The sequence below is a fragment of the Pantherophis guttatus genome, chromosome 17, assembly GCF_059756535.1.
Source record: "Pantherophis guttatus breed Tessera chromosome 17, ASM5975653v1, whole genome shotgun sequence".
In the NCBI taxonomy this organism is placed as follows: Eukaryota; Metazoa; Chordata; class Lepidosauria; order Squamata; family Colubridae; genus Pantherophis; species Pantherophis guttatus.
Window position 1 is genome coordinate 10,065,237 of NC_142079.1, and position 17,258 is coordinate 10,082,494.

A 17,258-nucleotide genomic window follows, 5' to 3' on the forward strand; every position below is an offset into this window, starting at 1 on the left:
GAGAGAGAGAGAGAGAGAGAGAGAGAGAGAGAGAGAGAGAGAGAGAGAGAGAGGGGGACACCAAGTGTAAATACAAACATCAAAAGAGATCAGGCTGGCCCTCTTGAGGGAGGCTATGCAGGAAGTGCCTTTATTGGGGGGAATTTTTTTTAAAAAAGGAAAAATCTTGGCAGGGAGGGAGGGAAGGTATGTGCGAAGGGGAGAAGGAAGAGCTGGCTTCATTTCTTTGCCCCGTGGGCCAAACCCCCGTTCCTACAGCTGGCTCCAGGCAGAAGATTGTAATAACCCTCATGCAACTCATTAAATATATACGGGTATAGGGAAAGGGGTGGGGGGGGAGGATTAAATATTGGCTTTGAGCAAACTCAAGGAAAAATTATTCTGTCTATCATCTATCTCCACCCATCCATCATCCTCTCTTTTTTCCCCCATCTATCATATCTATCTATCTATCTATCTATCTATCTATCTATCTATCTATCATCTATCTATCTATCTATCTATCTATCTATCTATCTATCTATCTATCTATCTATCATCTATAACTGTCTCTCTCGGTATCATCTATCTATCTATCTATCTATCTATCTATCTATCTATCTATCTATCTATCATCTATCTATCTATCTATCTATCTATCTATCTATCTATCTATCTATCTATCATCTATAACTGTCTCTCTCGGTATCATCTATCTATCTATCTATCTATCTATCTATCTATCTATCTATCTATCTATCTATCTATCTATCTATCTATCTATCTATCTATCTCCCTCTCTCCCTCCCTCCCTCTCTATTCATCCATATCCACTTTTTTCACCTATCTGTGTGTGTATCTATCTACCATCTCCATCCATCCATCCTCCTTTTTTCATCTCTCTCTCTTCTCTCTCCCTCTTTCTTTCTCTCTCTCTCTTCCTTCTCTCTCCCTCTTTCTCTTCCTTTCTCTTTCTCTTTCTCTCTCTCTCTCTCTCTCTCTCTCTCTCTCTCTTTCTTTCTTCTCTCTCTCTCTCATCTTTCCATCCTCTGGCTAATTATACCCAACAGCAATTCATTTCCTAGTTCCAGCAGCTTATCTCACAGGACAAGGAAGAAACAGACAAATAAAGGAATTAACTCATATTGAGAAATGGTAACTATGATATAACCCCTCTTGTTTCCTGCCCCCCCCTCTACACAGACACACACACACACATGCATACCTACATACAGTTGGCTAAAGCCAAGAAGCCAGGAGAGAAGTGAACATATGGCCAAAGGCGCCAACCAGAGTGGGAAGTGAACATATGCGCTATCTCTTTGGTGCGACGTGTTGGTAGCGCAGATGATGAATTAAGTTTGCTTCTGTCACTGTTTATTGAATTTCACTAAGTATTTATAACACATCCGTGAGATATTCTGTTCTTTGGAGATGGGAGTCCATGAGCTATTCCTTGTTTTAATGCTTGCTTGGGCTGTGGGTGTCCCATTCTCCCCCTCCCCCTTTCCTCCTCCCCCCCTTCTTCTGTCCAATGTTCCTCCTGCTCCTTCCCCCATGTAGAAACAGCTCCTTGACTAGGAAAATTAACCAGTGGAACGACTTGCCTCCAGAAGTTGTAAATGCTCCAACTCTGGAAGTTTTTAAGAAGAGATTGGATAACCATTTGTCTGAAGTGGTGTAGGGCAGTGAAGGCGAACCTTTTTGGCACCGAGTGCCCAAACCGGAAAGGGCATTTTCGCAGCCCCGGGAAACTCGAAGACTAGCTGGCCAGTACACATGCGCGCGCCGGCCACTAGTCTTTGCGCATGCTGGAGTGCTGGAAACCCGAACACCAACTGGCAACGGCGCACGTGCCCCCAGAGAGGGCTCTCATAGGTTCACCAACACGGGTGTAGGGTTTTCTGCCTGAGCAGGGGGTTGGACTAGAAGACCTCTAAGGTCCCTTCCAACTCTATTCTATTCTATTCTATTCTATTCTATTCTATTCTATTCTATTCTATTCGATTATTCTATTCTATTCTATTCTATTCTATTCTATTCTATTCTATTCTATTCTATTCTATTCTATTCTATTCTATTCTATTCTATTCTATTCCATCCCAATCTTATTCTACTCTATTCTTATTCCTATTCTCTCTATCTCTATCCTCTTCCCTTCCCTTCCCTTCCCTGCCATTCCTCTTCCTCTTCCTCTTCCTGCTGAAACCTCCTTCGTGGCAAAAGAGACTTTGGTAAGCAATACCAAGAATGCTTTTGCATCACAATCTGACTACAGGGAGTCCTCGTCTTATGACCACAATTGAGCCCAAAATTCCTGTTGCTAAGAATGACATTTCTCAAGTGAGCTTTGCCCCATTTTACAACCTGGCTTGCCTCCGTCATTAAGCGAATCTCCACAGCTGTTAAAGTTTAGTGACACGGTTGTTAAGCGAAGCGGGCTTCCCCACTGATTTTTTGCTTGTTGGAAGTTCGCCAAAGGGGATCACGTGACCCCAGGATGCTACAACGGTCGTAAGTATGAGTCAGTTGCCAAGCCTCTGAATTTTGATTATGTAACTACAAGGATGCTGCTATGGTCATAAGTGTGGAAAACGGTCCAAAGTCACTTTTTTTTTGAGGGCGACCTGTATTTTGTATTATTCCGGCAGTTCTTAACAATTTGTGGATGAGCAGAGGTCTTTTTCTTGCAAGCTGCAGTGGAATTGCCACCGTAGGTGTTCCTGCTCTTATCAAGCATCTGACGGGGAAAAAAAAAATACATGTTTCCTCTATTTTCAAAGCACCTTTTCTTGGATCGGTTCCAAGACAACAGCCTTAGGGCAGTTTGCGCATTAAAGTCTTGGAAGCTTGTGGAGAAGGCGGCGGAATGAAAGCAGGTGGTGGAAGATGCTAACTCAGGACCTTCAAGTCTCATCAAGAAGCCATCAGGGAAACGAGGGGGAAGATATCCTTATTTCCCCGAAAATAAGACCCAGCTGGAAAATAAGCCCTAGCATGATTTTTTTCCCCAGGATGCTCATAATATAAGACCTACCCCTAAAATAAACCCCAGTTAAGATCCTCAGCCAGAAGGATGAATTTAGTACTGTGTTTTTACTGTATTGGATGAGAAGCGAAACCTTTTCAAAGAAAACTCAGAAAGTCCAGTTGCCTTTCGGAAAAAGCACCTTGTTTAACAAAGAGAAGGGCCGGGGGGGGTTGATATTGATATCAAATTCCATTATTTGAGAGCTGCCACAAAGAAGAAGAGTGGAGGAGGGGTTTTTTTGTCAACCTATTCTCCAAAGCACCTGAAGGCAGGACAAGAAGGAAACTAATTAGGGAGAGGAGCAACCTAGAAATAAGGAGAAATTTCCTCACAGAATAATCAGTGAAATGACTTCGCTCCAGAAATTGTGGGTGCTCCATCACGGGAGGCTTTCGAAAAGAGTCTGGACAGCCATTTGGCTGAAATAGTATAAGCCAGTGATGGCTAACCTTTTTGGGACTGAGTGCCCAGCGAGCGGGCGCCCAAACCCCCCAAATGCAATGTGGGTGCCACTCCCATATGCACCCACCCCCGTGCATGCGCTGCACCCCCCCTCATACCCCCCCCCCGCATGCATGTCAGAGATCCGAAGACCAGCTGGCCAGCAGGAGACGTCTATGCATGTGTGGCACAGCTGAACTGGGACGACCGGCTCTCCTGCCCACAGAGAGGGCGCTGTGTGCCACCTCTGGCACGCGTGCCATAGGTTCGCCATCATGGATATAGGGCAGGGGTGAAATCTACTTACCTTCCTTACCAGTTCGGAAGCGCATACACGCATCATGTGCGCACGCAGAAGGTAAAAAACACTTCCTGGTTAAAACTAGGAAGTAATGACACCCGGGCGGATGGGCGGAGCGAATGCTACCAGATTGCTGAACCACCGGCCAAGATTGCTACCGGACCGGGCGATCCGGTCTGATCCGGGAGCATTTACCCCTGGTATAGGGTCTCCAGCTTGAGCAGGGGGTTGGACTAGAAGACCTCTGAGGTCCCGTCCAACTCTGTTATTTTCTTATTCCGAATGGTAGAAGCACGAGCAGGGGGTTGGACTAGAAGACCTCTAAGGTCCCTCTTCCAGCTCTATTCTGAACTGAATCGAATCCTATTGACCCTGCCCGCAATTTTTGCAAGGGTTATTCTTTTGCACAAATTGTGAAGCCGAAAAAGCCTTCCGCCTCCTGAATTCACCCATACTTGATTCATTTCATACCCGGGGACACACGGAGGCTGTGCACTCTGTCTCTCCCTCACACACAGACGCAGGGTTTACGTTTCCACCCCAGTAACATTTATGGGCTCAAGGAGGTTGCAACTTCTTCTGATATCTAGGGCAGGGATGTCAGCAAGAGACCGGGGCGCTGCCTATTCGACGTGAAACATCAACGCTTGAGGTTTTTTTTTTTTTGTTTCTTTTTGTTTTGAAGCCCATCGTAATAAAAGCTGCATTTCACGTTTAGCACCCTGCATGAGGAAATATGTATTACTAACGGCGAGATATTAAGAGAAACTCATCCCCAGCTTGCTGCCACTGCCAAAATGATGTATTTCCAAATCATGCTGGGTACGTTAATGATCTGCAAGGTAATAGAAGGCAATCTAAAAGTAAAAAAAAGTCGCTGGTTGCAACCAGCACAGTGAACACACGGCTCATGTTAAGCAGTCAATTTCCCCTCTCCGTCATAAAGAGATTTTTAACGACGTGTTTCATTCGGCAGAGCCCCGTGGCTCCGGGCTTCCATTTTCTCTAGAAATCATTGAGATTCACGACAGCCTGCCCTGGCACTGTAGGAGTTTACTACACAACAACGACAGCGGTTCTTATCTCCGGACAGAGCCGGGTCATCCGATGCCTCCTTCGGAGCAATTTTACGGGTGCATCAAAGCATGCAGCGATTTCCTCGGATAGCATCGCTGCAAAAAACAAAAAAAAAAAAAAAAAAAAAAGCCCCAAACCCAAATGTATTTCCATGCACTGTCTTTGCCTGACAATGTTCCCTGGGCTGTGATGATGAAACCCCAGAAAGAAAAAGATGATCAAAAGGCAGAGATGTCGGGAGAGTGAATTTGGCCTGATGCGGACTGATTATCCGTACATCGTCTGGATGATGTAAAGATGAGACACCTTCAAAGGCAACACTGATCTCGGGATGTCTAATGGGGAGCCCCTGTGGACCGAGGCGAAGATTTCCTTGTACCGAACCACAGAAATGGACGTATGGGTGTAGGAGAAGGTATGGGGGGCGGAGTTAAAAATGAGATCAGCCTAGAATCCCTACATAGGGACAAGGGAACAAAGTCAAATCTAGGGCTTAGAAAACCTTTGCCAGACCAATTCTCGAATACAGCTCGTCTGCCTGGAATCCACACTGTATATCGGACATTAATACAATTGAGCGAGTCCAGAGATATTTCATGGGAAGAGTCCTCCACTCCTCTACTCATAATAGAATACCTTCTGCCACCAGGCTTGAAATTTTGGGCTTGGACAACCTGGAACTACGCCGCCTACGGTCTGACCTAAGTATATACAAAATTGTCTGCTACAATGTCCTACCTGTCAACGACTACTTCAGCTTCAACCATAATAATACACGGGCAAACAATAGATACAAACTCAAGGAAAACCGCTCTAAACTCGATTGCAGAAAATACGACTTCAGCAACAGCGTGGTCAATGCCTGGAATGCACTACCTGACTCCGTGGTTACATCCTGAAACCCCCACAGCCTCCCACCTTAAACTGTCTACCGTGGACCTCACCCCATTCCTAAGAAGTCCGTAAGGGGGGCGTGCATAAGTGCACCAGCGTGCCTACCGTCCCGTCCCATTGTCCCATTTATTTGTACTCATTACCTGTGCTCATGTCCATGTTTATACTTATACCTGTTATCAATTTTCTTACTTCTTCGTACTCGGTTCTGGGCTTTTTTCTTTTCTAACACCTAGCAAGCTCTCACTGCTAGGTGGGAGACCTAAATAGATCCATTTCTAGCTCATTAGCTGTCATCAGTAGGCCACACCCATATCCTCCCTGTAAAGGCATAGTATCAATTTTCTTACTTCTTCGTAGGGTTTATATGTGTTTTTCTTCTAGCCAGGTTTTCCCTACGTAGCCAAGGTTTTTTTGTAGCTCCAGCTCAGTAGAATCTCATATACCTGTTATTTCGTACTTGTTTGACAAACTAAAAAAAAAAAAAGAATCCCATTGACCCTTATCTAACTCCAAGCAGTGAATCGAGAAGATTCTTCTGCATTAGTTTTTTTTAGCAATAAAACATTTTAATTGAACGTTCACTTGTGGACCTGGTCTTTCAATAGGTGACGTTAAGTGTGTAAGCCCATTTTTATTGGGATGTTATCACATCAGGGTTTGAACTCGCTAATCCTGAAGGCCAGATTGGAAGGGAGTCACCTTGACACAAGGCAAAGAAGCCAACTGGACTGTGTTTTAGCTGCTGGGGCACCCCAGCTGGCATGCCTACTTAATGCATGACTTACTATACAATCTTAGTCAACGGGGGGGGGGGGAAGGGGGGGATAAATAAACAATTACAGTCCATGAGCAGAAAACAAAGGTAGCCCCCAAAACACATCATATGAAATCACAATTAAGTTTGTAAGTGTGAGTTTATAAAGCAGAACATGTAACGGGTACGGTGCATTTGACAGCTCTTATGAAAACAAAAATAATATAATGTAGCCTAGCTAATAGCAATCTCAGCTGGTAGATCTACTTAATTTTGAGTGTGTCACGCAGACCAAGCTAATGCAACTATAAATAGATAGTTTATTATGATCTGAATATAAAGAGAACAACAGCAGTCACAACAATAAGCCCAACCATAATCTATATCTCTAAGACAAGGAATGCGTGATCACTATTAAGAAGCTTAACTATGATCTACCTCTCTTAAGAGAAACACCATCAGTTAAGTCCAACCATGGTCTACATCTCTTAAGACAAACACCATCAACAAGCCCAACCATGGTCTACATCTTTAAGACAAATATCATCCAAAACTCCAACTATGGTCTACATCTCTAAGACAAACTTCTGGGCCAACAATGGTTTACATCTCTAAGACAAACACCATCAACAAGCCCAACCATGGTCTACATCTTTAAGACAAATAACATCCAAAACTCCAACTATGACCTACTTCTCTAAGACAAACTCCAGGGCCAACCATGGTTTACATCTCTAAGACAAACACCATCAACAAGCCCAACCATGGTCTACATCTTTAAGACAAATAACATCCAAAACTCCAACTATGACCTACTTCTCTAAGACAAACTCCAGGGCCAACCATGGTTTACATCTCTAAGACAAACACCATCAACAAGCCCAACCATGGTCTACATCTTTAAGACAAATAACATCCAAAACTCCAATTATGATCTACTTCTCTTAAGACAAACTCCCAAGTCCAACGATGGTCTACAACTCCTAAGTTCACATATCATATTAAACTAATCATATTATGGGTAAAAAGGAGTGAGGGCAGAAAAGAATGGGGTGCATCAAATCCACAGTGGAAGGACTAGGAACTTGAAGTGATTTTTCGAAGTAATTCTAATTGAAAAGTCATTGTAGAAGGCCCTGAGAAGACTATCCTGCAATTTGGAGAAAAAAAACAACTGAGCAAACCACATAATGGGGTGATAATCTTTCTGAAACATCAGAGGTGTGAACAACCAATCTTCCTCCCTTACGATACTCATCTCTTGTTTCTGATTGTTTTCTGCGGAACACGTCGTTTTATCATGCCATAATATCGCATACCTTAGTCAATTGCAAAACATTTTTTTTTTAGGAGTTGCTAAAAAGTACTAAATTAGTTTTAGTACTGGCCTTTTTTTTTTCTTTTTCCAGATGTCAGGCGTCAACTCTAGCAAAACAAAATATTGTTTTCCGCTAGGTACCATTAGAGAGCTAATCCATTTTATACTTTAAACAAAAAGTATAAAAACAGCCGGATGACTTCCCATCCACCCCCTTTCTCCTCTTTAACCCAAGCTGCTGCTTTGGCATTGGAACAAACAACCACACATCCACACACCCTCCTTTGTGTGTATTTTGCTAACACACACAAAGAAACTTCTGTTTATACAGAGAGTCCCGGCCTTTAAAACCTAGAGTTTGTGAAGCTGTAATTTGTGGTTTGCAATTGTGGTTCGCGGAACAAGGAAAAAAAAAAATCTTCTGGTTTGTCATACACACCCAGCTCCTGCTTCTCATTCTCATTGTCGCACCAGCTATCACAGCAACAATCTTTCACCCTGACAAATACGCGAAGATCCAGCAAAGCTGGCGGCCTTCCAGGCTCTCCTTTCGTGATGCAACCGGGGTGCTACATCACTTCTGCTGGAGCGCAGGCTTGTAATTAGGGCTGGCAAGCTACTAATTACATACTGCCATCAAATCTAACAATTTTCCCAATAAAAAGAAATAACTACTTTGGTGCTGGATATGGCAAATACAATTACATGCTCTCCCCCTCGTTCTTTCTTTCTTTCTTTCTTCCTTTCTTTTTTTTTTTACATTTAATATATGTGCACATATATGATGCGTTGACTTGGGAGGCAATTTTGGGGGTGTTTTAAGATGGTCACAGAGGCTGAAGCAATATAAAAATGGGGAGATCAGATGAATTATACAGAGAGATAGAGGTACAGGGACTTCTTCCAAGTTTTTAAATGCCTTCTTAAAAGGCTTAAGGCTATTTAGACTTGTTAAACATCTAGAGCTGTGATGGTGAACCTATGGCAAGTGTGCCAGAGGTGGCACACAGAGCCCTCTCTGTGGGCACGCGCGCCGTCGTCAGCTGCTCTTCTGGTTTCAGAAAACGGCCTGAAAACGGCCCAAAAAACAGCCTGAAAACAGCTTGAAAACAGTCTGGTAAATGGCCTGAAAAACAGCCGGGAAATAGTCGGGAAAATGGCCTGAAAATGGCCCAAAAAACAGCCTGAAAACAGTCCAGAAAATAGCCCCAAAATAGCTGGAAACAGTCCAGAAAACGGCCTGAAAATGGCCCCAAAACAGCCTGAAAACAGCTGGAAAACAGTCTGGAAAATGGCCTGAAAAAAAGCCTGAAAATGGTCTGAAAAACAGCCTGAAAATGGCCCAAAAACAGCCTGAAAACAGCTGGAAAACAGTCTGGAAAATGGCCTGAAAACAGCCCAAAAAATAGCCTGAAAACAGCCAGAAAACAGTCCAAAAAACGGCCTGAAAACAGTCCAAAAAATAGCCCAAAGAACAGCTGGAAAACAGCCCAGAAAATGGCCTGAAAACGTTCTGAAAAACAGCCTGGAAAACAGCCAAAACAACAGGCATGCGTGCACTAGCCTTCTGGTCTTCGGGCTTCCGGTGCTCCGGCGCGTGCACATGCACACATATGCATGCATGTTCCAGTTTAGGCACTTGGTCCCGAAAAGGTTCGCCATCACTGATCTAAAGTAACACTAATAGGGTTGGAAGGGACCTTGGAGGTCATCTAGTCCAACCCCCTGCTCGAGCAGGAGACCTGTACGAGGGATTCGAACCGCTGACCTTTCTGATGTAGCAGAGGTAGTCCTCAACGCACAGCCGCGGTTGAACCCAATTTTTTTTTTATTGCTAAGCGAGAGAGCTGTTCAGTGAATTTTTGCCCCGTTTTATGACCTTTCTTGCCAAGGTTGTTAAGGGAATCGCTGCAGCTGTTAAGCTAGTAACCCGGTTGTCAAGTGAATCTGGCTTCCCCCGTGGACTTAGCTTGTCAGACACCACAACCGTCATAAATACGAGTGGGTTGCCACGTCTATGAATTTTGATCACGTGACCACAGGGATTCTGCAATGGTCGTAATTGTGAAAAAGGGTCATTAAGTCAATTTTTTCCCCAGTGTCACTGTAACTTCGAACGGTCATTAAATAAACCGTTGCAAGTCGTATGTGTATGTATGTGTGTGTGTGTATCTTGGGTATACAGGGATAGATAGATAAATAATGATAGAGAAAGAGAGAGAGAGATGGAGATAGATGATAGATAGATAGATAGATAGATAGGTAGGTAGGTAGATAGATAGATAGAGATAGATAATGATAGAGAAAGAGAGATGGAGATAGATGATAGATATAGCTAGCTAGCTATATAGATAGCTAGATACCCTGTTTTCCCAAAAATAAGACATCCCCTGATAATAAGCCCAATCGGGCTTTTGAGTGCATGCGCTAAAATAAGCCTCCCCCTGAAAATATTTAAATGCAGAGCTGGAAATCAGCTAAGAAGGCAAGAGGAGCCCCATCTTGCTCCATGTGCCCCAAAATAATAAGACCTCCCTGAAAATAAGGTCAAGCGCCTATTTCGGGGTTCAAAAAAATATAAAACAGGATCTTATTTTTGGGGAAACGCTAGATAGAGAGATAGATAGATAGATAGATAGATAGATAGATAGATAGATAGATAGATAGATAGATAGATAGAGATGATAGATAAAGAGAGATGGAGATAGATGATAGATATAGATAGATGATAGAGAAAGAGAGAGATGGAGATAGATGAGAGAGAGAGAGAGAGAGAGGAGATAGATGGTAGGTAAGAGACAGACAGACAGACAGAGTGTATTTGTATGTATGTATATACAGTATGTATACACACACATACAGATACACACTATCATCTATCTATATCTATCTCTACATCTCTCTATCTAATCTCTCTCTCTCTCTCTCCTCTATATCTCTCTACATATTTATATACCTGTATACCCAAGATCATACACCCCACACATATATCCGTACTTCCTACTCCAAAGGCCCACTTCTTACCCCTACATTCTCTGAAACATGCCACCCCGCCCCCATCCGTCCTGTGGACACATTTCGTTCGGTCGGCTGCTCTTCGGCCCCTTCGCTTCCTGCCCTTACGCTGCTCCTCCAAAGTCCTCTGAAAGGTGAACCTTTTCCTCCTATCTCCAACCAAACCAGCGTGACTACCTGGGAGACTTCTTACGTGCAGCAAGCTGCACAACCAGGTCAGAAGGTTGATGGGGTCCACAAGGGGCTTGTGTCCTGCTCCTGCCGCCGTACACTGCACCGACTCAGAGCACAGTTGTCGGAGATTAGATGGTAATGGACAGTTAGGGCCTGGGGTACCATGTGGGGCTAACCATCCAAGCGGGGCCTGCTGTCTCCATCCCCCCCTTCTCTCTCTCCCTTCCCTCCTCTCTCCCCCTTTTTCTCCATCAAGATGACCAACCACTCCCTCCTTCCCTCCTCCTCCTCCTTTCCTTCCTTCCCTGTTCGTACGCCTGTCATTCCCCAAGGGCTGTAATTCAGCTATCCTTCTCTCACTCTATCCATCACATTTACAGAAATCCCCAAAGTGGACTGCTTTCTAAATGTCTTTACCTTGTGCATTATCCTGGGGCTTAACAATCCAATATTGGTGCAGCCAACCATAATTACTTTCCATTGATGATAAAACGCCCTGAATCCTGTCAAACCCCGGCTGTTTGCATCTTACGGTGTGCTGAGGATCAATAGCTACAACAAAGGAGTAAAACCTGATTAGATGCTGGCTGCTTGCTGGCTCTGTGGAAAGGGGGAGGTGGGTGGGGGGAGGAGAGTGAAGCCGTTTTGTAATATCGGAGCTCTGGTTTAAGAAGGAAACAGCCATCTCCTCTTACAAGGATCGCCGCTGAGGGTGGTTTGAAGAGCTTGTAAGCTGGTAGAGAAGAAGAATGCAGGCCCAAACCTGTTGTGACTCCGACCCCCAAGGCCGACTTATCAGAACATGAAGGAGAGGAGTTGGCCAGGCCTCCCTCTCCAGGACCCTCCTCTCTGGCAATGCCTCAGGTGTCTCCTGAGGGAGAAGAGATTGGCCAGGAGCCAGGTATCTCCTCGCTATTGGACAACGACAGAGATAAGTCTTGGCTGGATCCACGCCAGCGTTGGAGAGACAAGCGCACGCAGCAGAAAAGGAGGCGTACCAGAGATTAAGCTGAGTCACTGGACCACACCCCACAGGGGATAAAAGGGGGTGAGGTGGCCATTCAGACTCTGTGACGGACAAAACTAACTACTAGCGAGTCACATTGTATCTTTGGAAACAACGTTATCTGCCTTGGATTTAATACAGACTGGACTTGACAATTCTTGAACTGTGTGTATCTTGTTTGGGTTTATCTGATGGAGGAACAACCCCTCCCTTTATGAGTAAAGTTCTTGGCAAGCAGCTACTGGGTTGCTGCCAATCCTCTTATCGAAAGAATTTGTTGTCTGCCAGTTTTATTTAACCCCTGGCTGTCTGTTTGTGTGCGTGTGTGAGACGGGGACAGAACAAAACCAGGGAAAGGAAAGAGAAGAGCAACCAGGATGATTAGGGGACTGTAGGCTAAAACATGAACGGTTGCAGGAACTGAGTATGGCTAGTCTAGTGAAGAGAAGGACCAGGGGAGACAGGATAGCAAGTCTTCCAATATTTGAGGGGCTGCCCCAGGGAGGAGGGGGTTGAGCTGTTTTCCAAGGCACCCAAAGGCCAGACATGGAATAATGAATGGAAGCTGATCAAGGAGAGATTCAACCTAGAAATAAGGAGGAATTTTCTGACAGTCAACTGTCAGTCAATTTTCTGACAGTTGAGAGCAATCAACCGATGGAACAGAAGTTGCCTCCAGAGGTTGTGGGAGCTTCATCACTGGAAGCTTTCAAGAACAGACTGGACTACCATCTGTCAGAAATGGTGCAGGGTCTCCTGTTTGGGTGAGGGGTTGGACGAGATCAGAGGTGGGTTTCAGCAGGTTCTGACCAGTTCTGGAGAACCGGTAGCGGAAATTTTGAGTAGTTCGGAGAACCGGTAATAAAAATTCTGACTGGCCCCACCCCCATCTATTCTCTGCCTCCTAAGTCCCAGCTGATCGGGAGGAAATGGGGATTTTGCAGTAACCTTCCCCTGCCATGCCCACCAAGGCATGCCATGCCCACCAAGCCACGCCCACAGAACCAATAGTAAAAAAATGTGAAATCCATCACTGGACTAGATGATGTACAAGGTCCCTTCCAATTCTGTTAATCTATTAATCTGTTGAGGACATGATGGGTCTGAACCTATAATACATAACGGAAGTGGAAAAAAAGGACTTTGAAGGATATCTATCTATTATCAACCATCCAGGACATGGTTGTCCCAAGGGTGCTTTGTCAAAAGGCAACTGGACTTTTGTTTTTCCTTGAAGATGTTTCGCTTGTCATTCGAGAAGCTTCTTCAGAGCTTTAGAATTTTCTTCAGGAGAACTGAAGAAGCTTCTTGGATGAGAAGGAAAATGTTTTCAGGGGGAGGGAAGGAAGTCCAGTTGCCTTTTGGAAAAGAACCTTTAGGACTGGCTGAGTTTGGACACTGTTGAACTTTGGTGTTGGAGAAGACTCCGGACAACACCAGGGACAGCCACGACATCAGGGGCTCAAAATCAACCCCAAAACATAACTGGAGTTCAGCGGTTCGAATCCCTAGCGCCGAGTAACGGGGTGAGCTCCCATGACTTGTCCCAGCTTCTGCCAACCTAGCAGTTCGAAAGGAGGTAAAAAACGCAAGTAGAAAAATAGGGACCACCTTAGGTAGGAAGGGAACAGCGTTCCGTGCGCCTTTGGCGTTGAGTCACATGACCCCGGAGACGTCTTCGGACAGCGCTGGCTCTTCGGCTTTGGAACGGAGATGAGCACCGCCCCCTAGAGTCGGGAACGACTAGCACATCTGTGCGAGGGGAACCTTTACCTTTCACCTTTTTATGCCTTGGTAATAAAGTAATAAAGTCCATGAGGACCATTTCAGCCTACAATAAATAACTTGGCATCATTCTTTGTTAAGTTTTGGACTTCTGCTCTCATCGAGATATCTTGAAATCCCCGTGAGACATGGAAAGGACGATATTTCATTCAGATGTATGGTTTGTTCTAAGCTACCGGCAGACACCGCTGGTTCACAACAGAGGCTTTCTAGCTCCATTTTAAATCTTGGACATTCATCACACCATCACAGTAGAGAGGGAGGAACATGATTAGGGCTTTCCACCTGTCAGTCTAAAGTGAAATGTAACTTTGTATTGGTCTCTGTACTCTGCAGTTCAGGCATGGAAGATTTAGCGTTCAGAGCTCCGCTTCTGAAGGGGGTGGAGGAGGGGGGGGGCAAAATTGAAACAAAGCTGCTGTGACATGAGAAAATGAACCAATCTTGCCAGCCATTGCTCTCTAGGGGGGAGGGAGAGGAGGAGAGGATGGAGGAGGAGGGGGGGAAGAAGAGGAGGAGGAGGGAAGGAGGACTAGGACTAGGAGAAGGAGAAAGAAGAAGGAGAAGGAGAAGGAGGAGGAGGAGGAGGAGGAGGGGATAGGAGGAAGAGGAGGAGGAGGAGGAGGAGGAAGGGGTAGGAGGAAGAGGAGGAAGAGAAGGAAGAAGAAGAAGAAAGGGGGAGGAGGAAGAAGAGGAGGAGGAGGAGGAGAAGAAAGGGGTAGGAGGAAGAGGAGGAGGAGGAGAAGAAAGGGGTAGGAGGAAGAGGAGGAGGAGAAGTAAGAAGAAGAAGAAGAGGAAGAAGAAAGGGGTAGGAGGAAGAGGAGAAGGAGAAGGAAGAAGAAGAAGAAGAAGAGGGTAGGAGGAAGAGGAGGAGGAGAAGGAAGAAGAAGAAGAAGAAGAAGAAGAAGAAGAAGAAGAAGAAGAAGAAGAAGAAGAAGAAGAAGAAGAAGAAGAAGAAGAAGAGGGGGAGGGGAGAAGGAGAAGGAGAAGGAGAAGAAGAAGAAGAAGAAGAAGAAGAAGAAGAAGAAGAAGAAGAAGAAGAAGAAGAAGAAGAAGAAGAAGAAAGCTTTCCACTTGGGTGCAATTCATTGCTCACATTTCCATCACACTTAAACCATCTCAAACCATCTGAGAACGGCATTGATTTGTTCCGTGGTGGAGCACAGGCTGGATTTAATGGGGATTATATTTTTTAAGGCGATGATTACCAAGGGAGACGGGAGATAAAACTATATTAAATAAGAGGACACGAGGTCTTAAAACAGAGTTACCGAGCCGTCTATGCCTACCCCGCTCTTAAAGGAAGGGCAATAACTCCCTCACGTGCCCCTGACACAGGTGAGCTGAGCGGTAATGAATTTGCAAGGTGTAATAAACCTGATGGAAATTGGCTTAGAAGAGACTTGTGGCAATCATGAATCCTCTTACAGCACGGTGCTTTCAAGGACTCCGTCCTCATCAAAATGAGATTATGAAGAGCAGGAGAAACTGGGAGACCTGAGGCCCTTCTCTAAGCAGGCCCCGGAAGCTGACTGGTGTACCTATGGAAGGAAACGACATGCAGGCCCTGCAATGAAAATTGTAAGGCGAAATCGGATTTTTGCTGAATCTTACAAGCACAGTCCAGAGTTTGGATGTGCCTCAGTGATGGGTTTCAATTTTTTTTACTACTGGTTCTGTGAGTGTGGCTTGGTGGGCGTGGCAGGGGAAGGATATTACAAAATCTCCATTCCCATCCCACTCCAGGGAGAAGGATTCTGCAGAATCTCCATTCCCACCCCACTCCAGAGGGAAGGATACTGCAGAATCTCCATTCCCACCCCACTCCAGGGGGAAGGATACTGCAAAATTCTGATTCCCTCCCCACTCTGGGGCCAGCCAGAGGTGGTATTTGCCAGTTCTCTGAACTACTCAAAATTTCCGCTACTGGTTCGCCAGAATCCATCAGAACCTGCTGGATTTCACCCCTGCAGTGGAGCCATAAATATCTTTGCAAACCCAGGAATTTCTCAAGTTGCTTCTCTTGCATCCTGTCTGTGGCTCAATCAAATGGAAAGTTCTTGAGAACCTGTTTTCATCTGTGTGAAGATCTTGTAGACTTTGGCTGTGGTATACAAGGAATGCCATTTGCAGCCTCATTTGTTATGCTACCTTCTAACAAGAATTTTATAGGCCTCAAGTTGCTGAGCACTTCCCGCTAAAAGCAGCCTTAAAATCCATCATTTAAAGGAATAGTTACATCCAGGTTTGGCTGCCGTTTTTTCCCAGTTAAAGGGGGAAACTCTTAATTTGGTTGTGCAAGAAGGAAAGAAAAAACCCCCAGATACGCCCCTCAAAAAAAAAAAAAGCAGGAAAACGACCGCCCCCACACACAAAAAGTTGGACTATACATCTTTCATTTTGCTTAGAGCAGGAAATCCCTTGCAATATATAAGATTTAATGAGTTGAGGAACCTAAAAGGGAAAGGAAGTGGGGGACAGATTAGCAAGAGGAATAAAGCAAACCGCTCGACAACATACCAATATTAAATATTAGGTTTCTAAACCAAATATATATAATGCATTTAGGGACTTAATGGAAGTTCTCAGAAGCACATTTATCTGTGGCTTATGGTTCAACAGCCAATATTATAACCCCATTTATCATTGTTAGGCAATGCGGAGGAAACTACAGATATTAAGAATCAGCACATGGAGAGAGGTCTGTTTGATTGACAGAACAGTCCACTTACACCCTGAACGTAAGATGTTCTACTGCAAGGGTGACAAACTTGATTTCATTGAGGGCCGCATCAGGGTTGTCTTTGACCTTGGGGGGATGGGATGGGCGTGACCAGCTCGACGTCACTGGTGTAGGGGGCGCCCGTGGTGGCCTGAGAGTTCTGTCGGAGAAAACGGGCTCCCGAGCTCCGTTTTGGGCTGCGACAGCCTCCCGCAACCCTCTTACCAGCGAAAACGGAGCTTGGGAGGGCCGTACGCGGCAGGGGTGATATTCGCTTACCTTCGCTACCGGTCCGTAAATGTAAGCATGCGTGCCTTCCGTGCATGCACAGCGAGTGAAAAATGGGATGTGATGACGTCCGGGCGGGTGGGCAGAGTCTCCCGCAGCCGCCACTACCGATTCGCCTGAACCGGATAGAACCGGCTGAATACCACCACTGCTTTGTGGCCCTGCCGAGTTCCGTTTTTGCTAGCAGAGGCATCGTGGGCCGGTCCTTCGCTGTTTCCAGGGCGGCCCCACAGGCCAGATCTAAGCACCCCGTGGGCCGGATCCGACCCCTGGGCCTTGAGTTTGACACCCTTGTTCTACTGTCTTTCAAGGAAGTGTGATTCTCTTGCTGGTCTAACCCCATAATTTTATTTGGTTCTTAGCAAATACAGGTGGAGCCTGAATTTGAAGAAATAATCTCTCACTGATTTTAATGGCTCAGTAGTTTACTTATAGGTATAAAGTTCTGCTTATCTCAAACCCAGAGGTGA

The 17,258-nt window shown here is 45.2% G+C and overlaps 1 protein-coding gene across 15 annotated transcripts in view; it reads right to left on the minus strand.

Annotated features, from left to right (window-relative positions):
* Positions 1–17,258, minus strand: part of FBRSL1 (fibrosin like 1) — a 604,346-nt gene that overhangs the window by 160,918 nt on the left and 426,170 nt on the right. The gene's annotated exons all lie outside the window — the stretch shown is intronic.